Source organism: Chlorocebus sabaeus, chromosome 8, assembly GCF_047675955.1.
Source record: "Chlorocebus sabaeus isolate Y175 chromosome 8, mChlSab1.0.hap1, whole genome shotgun sequence".
NCBI lineage: Eukaryota > Metazoa > Chordata > Mammalia > Primates > Cercopithecidae > Chlorocebus > Chlorocebus sabaeus.
In genome coordinates, this window is record NC_132911.1 from 73,991,147 (window position 1) to 73,999,380 (window position 8,234).

The following is an 8,234-nucleotide window of genomic DNA, read 5'->3' on the forward strand; positions in this document are numbered from 1 at the left end:
GTGTTGGGATAACAGGCGTGAGCCACTGCGCCCGTCCAAAGTGCTGTATTATTTTACTCATCACTGCTATTGACTTCGGCATATGCATACACAAGTGCCTGTATTTTTGACCTGACATCTATGCTCCATTCTCTTTGGATTTCAGGTATAACATGACAATTGTTCTAGTTCTTTTGCTGTAACTGATGAATACAAAATAACCCCATAGTAGAATGTACCACCTGGAAGATCAAGAAAGTGATTTTATAGGATTTCGCATTCCATTTGAGGACTGCAGAACCTGTCATCAGATAATAGAATTTGAATGATAAATGAACTGTCTCATGTCAATCCCTTTGTGAAAATTAGAGCTTTTGAAGTCTAGGTTTAGCTTGCTTACACTGAGAAATGGCCAGGCAAATAGTCATGTCAGTAGAAGTATAACATCTAAAAGTCAAGATCTTCTTCCCTTCCTTTAGTTGTCATTATTTGTGAAATTTCACAGCAGAAGACAATTGTGATTTTTTTGAACTGGAAAGAAATATTGTGAAAATTAGCTCATGTTAGACCTGTGATGAATCTTCAACTCTAGAAAAGAAAAAGAAATGTGCTCTAAGAAGAAATAAGAGGCTGGGTACGGTACCTCAAGCCTGTATTGCCAACACTTTGGGAGGCCAAGGCAGGTGGATCACTTGAGGTCAGGAGTTCGAGACCTGCTTGGCCAACATGGCAAAACCAAAAATACCAATATTAGCTGGGCGTGGTGATGCATGCCTGTAATCTCAACTACTCAGGAAGCTGAGGCAGGAGAATCGCTTGAACCCAGGAGGCAGAGGTTGCAGTGAGCCAAGATTGTGCCACTGCACTCCAGACTGGGAGACAGAGCAAGACTCTGCCTCAAAAATAAATATATAAATAAAAAGAAGAGATTTATAGGCAAACAAAAATATGCATTTTCTCTTTGTACTATGTATATTCTTCCCCAATCTTCCCTAAAGAAAATACGCCCTAGGAAGAAAGGTCTGAAACCTTGGAAACTACTTTTACTAGTCTTAGAAACATATATAACACATATGCAAAAACATGAACAAGCAAAATAATCCAAGCTGTTGAAAACCTAATAAGATTAGCTTACTCGTATGCCTCCAAGACAGAATGCTATCAGCCTTCTGCAATTATAAGACCAAGATTCTGACTTCTGCCAGGTGCAAAACCCGTGGAGAGAAACACTCTAGAGATGAAAAAAGACTTGAGTTAGACCCAGAAGACTAAGTAGAATTTTCACATCTGTGAATGGAACCCACGGCCTCTGAGACAGAGCAACCCCTGACAAAGGAGACCAAAACAGAAAGACTCCGGGGCGGAATGTCTCAGGGATGCTCAAATTGTTGGGAAAGTTGGGGCATGTGAAGGGGAAAAACAGGAAGGAAGATAGAAAAGATCGTCTCCCTTGGCTGAGAAGTTTGGACTCTAGTATGTAGGCAACAGAAGCTCATCAAAGATTTCTAAGCAGAGCAGTGACAGGATCAAGCAGGACTTTATGAAAACTGATTTTTCAGGAAAAGCTGGGAGGGATTGAAATAGGATGGAAACTGCAGGTAGAAAGACCACTCTCAAAGCTGTTAGAACAATGCAGGTAAAAGACTGAACCATAACCCGGGGCTCAGCTATGCAAGTCAAGACTAGGTATGGGACCACTGTTGTTTTCTGATGTCAAATCAATGACTTTAGATTGGAGGGAATTTAGGAATTGTTTTGCCAAAAATTCACAAACCTGTGGCAAAATCAGACGGGTGGTAAAGTGCACACGCGCATGTGTGTGTGTGTGTATAAACATGTATATAAAAATATATATAATTTTTTAGCTTTCTGAATTAGTTACCAAAGTTTTAAAAATGGGAGATTTCAGATGAAAACCCCAGATTTCTGGATCTTTGAAATTTGACATTGTCATATTGGGCTTAAAGCCCTTACCTGCTCCTCACCCTGCATCATCCTCTTAACCTTCATTTAGTCCCTCCCATTCCTGTCCTGTCATCCATACCCCAATCTTAAAGATGAAGACACCGAAACCCAAGGAAGGTAAGGAGTTTTCCCAAAGTTTCACTGACAGTTGGTGGCAAAGTCTGCAAGGATGATGTGAAATAATGCCTGTCCCATTCCCTACAGCAACTTGACATATATGATCACTGTTCCTCACAAACCCTTAAGAGTAGACATCATTATCTCCATTTTGTAGAAGAGGAAACGGGTTGAAAGATTAGGTAACTTCCCCAAAGCCACATAACTGGTCAGCGGTGGAGACAATGGTCAAACCTAGATCTTTCCAGGTCTTTCTTATTACACAATTAGTGTAAGATTCTGAAACCAGACAAACCTGCTTAAAATCTAGGCTGGCCCTGTAATCCCAGCACTTTGGGAGGCCGAGACGGGCGGATCACGAGGTCAGGAGATCGAAACCATCCTTGCTAACACGGTGAAACCCCGTCTCTACTAAAAAATACAAAAAAACTAGCCAGGTGAGGTGGCGGGCGCCTGTAGTCCCAGCTGCTCAGGAGGCTGAGGCAGGAGAATGGCGTAAACCCGGGAGGCGGAGCTTGCAGTGAGCTGAGATCCGGCCACTGCACTCCAGCCTGGGCGACAGAGTGAGACTCCGTCTCAAAAAAAAAAAAAAAAAAAATCTAGACTGGCCATTGACTGGCTGTGTGACGGCAGGGATGTTACGCAACCTGTCTGAGCTTCACCTTTTTGGTTTTCAGACTGAAATGAGCATGTGTCTAACAGCAATTAACATATGTTAATTATTTTGTAGTCACAGTTTGCTTTTTGAGTAAAAGCACTGTTAGTGGATTTGATCAGATACTTTATTTGTGGTGTTGGCTCTGAAAATCTTTTTAATACCCCCAAAATAAAATCCAACTCTAAAGGTAGTGTCAACCACTGATGGTATTCTAAAAATTGTGACATAAGATCTAAACCTTTTTCCAAAAGATTCTAAAAAAATCAGGGGTAACAGTAGCAGTATTGAAGTAGAAATCTCACATAAGAGACAGGGATGGAGGCATATGCACCCCACGGCTCACTCCTCCTTCTACTTTCCTTGCCAATGTTTCTGTTTGGCAAAACCAGCAACGTCTGGGCCCTACACTACAAAAGGACCCAGAAAATATAGTTTATAGCTTCCTAGACCCTTTGATACAGAAAAGCATGCAAGAAAGGTGGACCAGTCATCTGCATCTGTCACAAAATTGCCCTAAGAACCAGCTTGTCAGCCATAGAAGAAAACTGTATCTCATTATTTTATGGTCACATTTTGCTTTTTGAGAAAAAGCACTGTTCGTAGATTTGATCAGATACTTTACTTGTGTTGTTGGCTCTGAAAATCTTTTTAATCCCCCAAAAATAAAATCCAACCCCAAAGATAGTGTCAACCACTGATGGTATTCTAAAGATTGTGTCATAATCTCTGAACCTTCTTCCAAAAGATTCCCAAAAAAGTGGGCTTAACAGTAGCAGTATTGGAAGTAACATTCAGCATCCTACTTTGAAAGGGACAGTGCTCATTAGGATAAAGACATTCTAAAATGTTTGCTTTTTAGTCAGCCCTAGTAGTCACAGACATACCTCACTGGAGTTACCCTCCAGCTTCCTCCAAGGAAGATAGCCGAACACTTGATGGTGAGCAAAGCCATTACCACCTTGACTTCCTGCCAGAATTCTTACCACCATCAAACTTTCAAAAAAGGTCTTTGATTAGTGGATCTTGCAAACAAAAGCACTGCAATGATTCAATACTTACATAGAAATCCTCCCAAAAAACAAGTATGCTTCAAAAAATCATATTGCCTTAACAATGACCATGTTCCCCTTTGGTTGAATTGGCCTCCTTTGTAAGATTCTAATTATGCAAAATTAAGGGGTTTTGGGGGGTTTTTTGCTTGTTTGCTTGTTTTTGTTTTTTGTTTTGTTTAGTTTGGTTTGGTTTGGTTTTCTCGTGACAGGACTGGCATGATAAGCTTTATTCAAGACTTTGACAAAATGATCCCTAAAGTAATATACATGTAGACACTTTAAAAAGTCCAGATGTGAAATTTCAAGAAAACTTTGAATTCAGTCCAAAGTCAATATTAAGTCAAAAGTTGAACCAATTCTAGAAATCTTAAATACTATTTTCCTTCTTAAGTTCATGTATTTTCTGAGATAGATTACCAACTTGGTTTTCTTCAATATTGGTATTTGGAATAATTTTAACATGATATGACATTTTTAAGTTCTAAATCTATACTTATCCTGAATATCTTATTGTAATTAAAAATACAAATCCAGAAGTGATAACTCTTCCTTACAGAAGAATTCCAATTAATAAATGTAGAAGGATTGAGAGAAATAGAAAATCACCATTAGAACACCATAGTAGTAATTGCCACAAGCAAGATCTGCCAATGAATAGTAAAATGAGCAAAAGTTTAAGCAGAAATGGGACATTTGCATAGTCTCAGGGTATCTCTAGCACATATTCAATAATTACAAGGAAAACACAATACGTTTACAGTAGCAAATCCTAGCAGACACCACCTTAGCATAGTGATCAAGGTTAACAATACTGGGAATACATTACAACATCAGGTATCCCCTGTTATGATACACTGTCACAGACTGGAAGACACAACATAGACATGACAGCTAAATGCAAGGCTGGGTCTTGGAACAGTAGAAGGACATTAGTGCAAAAACTAAAATCTCTACTTTTTAAACTTTATACTTAGTATTATATCAAGGTTAATTTCTTAATTTTAACAAATGTTCTATTGTTATGTAAGATGTTAATACAAGGGCAAGGTGGGTGCAGAGTATACAAGAACTCTATTTTTTACAACTCTTCTGTAAGTCTAAAATTATCTCAAAAACTAAAAAAAATGGTTAAAACACACACACATATGTATGTATGTGCATAACATGTGTACATATGTATAATCAAGACTTCATGGAAATTGACATCTTGGGCACTCAGTCAGTAAAAGAGTAGTGCTCTCTTCTGAATTATTCATTCTCTTACTCATAACTTAGCTGTAAGGTCCTCCCCCTTCTAGACTTTTAATCTCCAGTATAAATTTCTAATTCTCATAGAAAAGCCTTTTTTAAAAACATTCCTATATTAGGCCAAAAATGAAATCCTAGAATAAAGCTATCACCATACTATCTTATAAAATTACTCATCCCAACCATAAGACCCAGCCAGTATTTTTACTACATTTCCTCTCCTCATATACTACATTTGTGTTGGTTTGGTTTATGAGTGGAGACAGCTAACAATAGATTTAGTATTTACTCATCGGCCTGACAGTCTAAGGGAAAAAAATTATCACTTGGGTATCTTATGAAGAAACAACTGTTTTTCCAAGAACCGATATTGTGTATTCAACTCAGACATAAAAAGTTATTTACCTAAGTCTCTTCTATCTAACAGCATAGAGCTACCCAAGCACAGTCAACAAAGACCCTTTCAATATCCCTTTTCTTAAATTAGGCTCTAAAATGACTGTTAATAATGGTAATAAGTATCTTTTTATTAAATAGGCAATTTTATCTTATGCAATTTAGGGAAGTAAAGATAAACATAAAATCTACCTTTAAATGAAGAAAATAATAATTTCCCACTCTAACTACAGCTGATTCATTCCCTGACTATGAGTCCCCTTTTACCCTCACTGTTTTTAACTATAAACTGAGATGAAATCTGCTCATAGGTGAAACTAATATTTTAGATGGAGAATGATATCACCAAGTAATCATAATTATTACTTTCTGTAGTCATCGTTTCTACTCACTGTGGCATTTACTGTTTCATCTGTATCTCTCTATCACAATGCCCTCTATAGAAGCAGCAATAGTGAAAACATAATTACACTTCGGGAAAAAAAAAAAACAAGTAATTTTCAAGTGGATCTTTATCCAAATACAATAAAAAAGCAAAAAAGAAAAACATCTGTAAGCATTTTCATTTTATCTCAATGCCATTTCCAAATTCATCTTCCACTACTACCATGAACAGCAGAAGTGGGAAAAAAAAAACCCCTCTAACCTAATGATCTATACAAAAAGGGAGACAATTTACTCACTACACATTGCAGTATATTCAAGTGGTGAAATGATGCAAATTCTTTCAGAACTGCCATACTATCTGGCTGTCAATATAGTCTCTTGAATAATTATATTAAACATATTACTACAAAATGTACCAAGAAGTAGAGAATAATACTATATTTGTGAATTGCAAATAACAAAACAAAACAGAAGTCCAAGAAGGCTAAAGTCTAAGCTATAATTACACATGAAGTGTATGTTGAAAGCAGTCACAATGTATAAAAATGTGACAAGATATCCAGATGTTTAAAAAAACACATGCTGTTTGTCTCAGATTATATCCACTTTCATCTTGTAGGTTTCTGATAAGCCTGTTAAGTAAAGTGTATTTCCCTCCTGCTGATAAGAAGCAGCTTGCAGATATCCATAAATTTTTTAAGGAGTGAGTCTACTTGGCAATATTGGTAACTCCATAGTTTCCTATTACATTCATTCATCTGAAAACTGAAAACAACTCATGACTAAAATATTCTTCCATTCCTTTGCCAGTTTTTCAAGTTTAAAATCAAAGGAAAGTTGGAATGTATTGCTTCTTGTCATCAACAGGCATTTCAAAAAGAGGGTAATTAACCAAATCAAGTGTTCTTTGGTCAAGTTGGTAACAGGCTTCCACTCTGTTCTAAATTCTTTCATAATCTTTTTTTTTTTTTTCCTAATTTTTCCAGTATGGCCTGAATCTTACAAACAGCCTCTTTTCTGGCCTGCCATACAGAGTCCTCGTCCCCAGTTTCAACTGAATCCAGTTCCAAAAGTTTCTTGGTTAGCGTTTCTTCCAGAAGCCAGTATGCTTAGTCTATCTTTTTTCCTACAAATTCTTCTACTTCTTGTTCAAGATACTGGACCTTCTCCAGCATGGTTTTGTAATACTCGGAGGAGTACTTTCATCTGAAGGTACACATTCTTCAGGAAGACTGCTACTTTAATCTTGACTGTTGGGATGGTCACTGGTGGCATTACCATACGTCTGAGACTCAGTGCTATACTGGACTTGGGAATCCAAAAGATCTGAATCATTCTTGTTCACTGTCCCCAAGGATTCATACTGATGGACACTGCAAGGGAAGCTGTGCCGGTTCATGCTTTGATCTGATTGGCTGCAGGGGTGTGAAGAATCCTTGGGCTGCTGGAGTGGGGGTGTAGGGGTTGACTGAGGAGAGCCACTGCTAGGCCATGGTGAAGTACCTCCGGTCATGTAGAGATTGCCAGGCGGTGCTGAGGGCGCTGATGAAGGCCAAGGATAACGGCCACCCACCCATTCCATAAGCACCAGGAGAAGGCCACCCATCTTCTTGTGGTGGTACAATTCGTCCTGATTGTGGAACACTACGATTACCATCTCTGTAATGATAATGGGGCAGGGTCATTCCAGGGTTCTGTGAGGCTGGATACCCTGCAACCTGCCGCCTAAGAGAGGGTACTTCAGTCTGACAGTCCTGCCGAGAATAGACTCAACGAGAGACTGGAGTTGGGCTGTTGCCAGGTGAACGGTAAATATTTGTAACTTCTGTGGAGTAACAGGTCTGAGTATAACCAGGTGCATTAAGCCCCTAAGTATGAGGCAGTATTTGCCCCAGAGCCTGGGGGGTAAGTTGGACCATATGGTCCATTTGTATAAGAATTTAAACTGGTGGCTTCCTCTGGCTCGACCAGGCTCTGGCCAGGCGCCTCCAGAGGGATAGTACCCATCGCCTCCTCCACCTTCTCCCAACCAGGTGGTCTCCACTGGGCCGCCCCCCACGCACCCACCAGGAAATGGGAGGCTGGGGAGGCTCGAGATGAAGAGGGTATAAGGGTGGAGGTGGGTGCTCTGGCACGTCTCCAACCCCAAGCCTGTAGTAGCGGCCATAGGACTGACCATCAATGGGGCCGTAGCCCAAGCGCCTCAGGGCCTACATGGGCTCCGCTGCCCTGAAGTACTTCCCGCCCCCTACGGCCAACCCATCAGGCAGGCCAAATTAAGTTTTAATTTATACAAGCCACTGCATATACCTAGACAGTATCACTTGGGTGATTTTGCTCTACAAATACAAAATTTTGGATAAGATCCAAAACCTTACTCAAAATTCAGACTTAGTTCTCATTTCAGATTATGGATTTCTCTTTCCAGATGC

General features: G+C 39.3%; 1 pseudogene; it reads right to left on the bottom strand.

The window, feature by feature from the left end:
- Nucleotides 1-6,551: 6,551 nt before the first annotated feature.
- On the bottom strand, nucleotides 6,552-8,018 carry LOC103236941 (BAG family molecular chaperone regulator 4 pseudogene; annotated as a pseudogene).
- Between the last annotated feature and the right edge of the window lie 216 nt (nucleotides 8,019-8,234).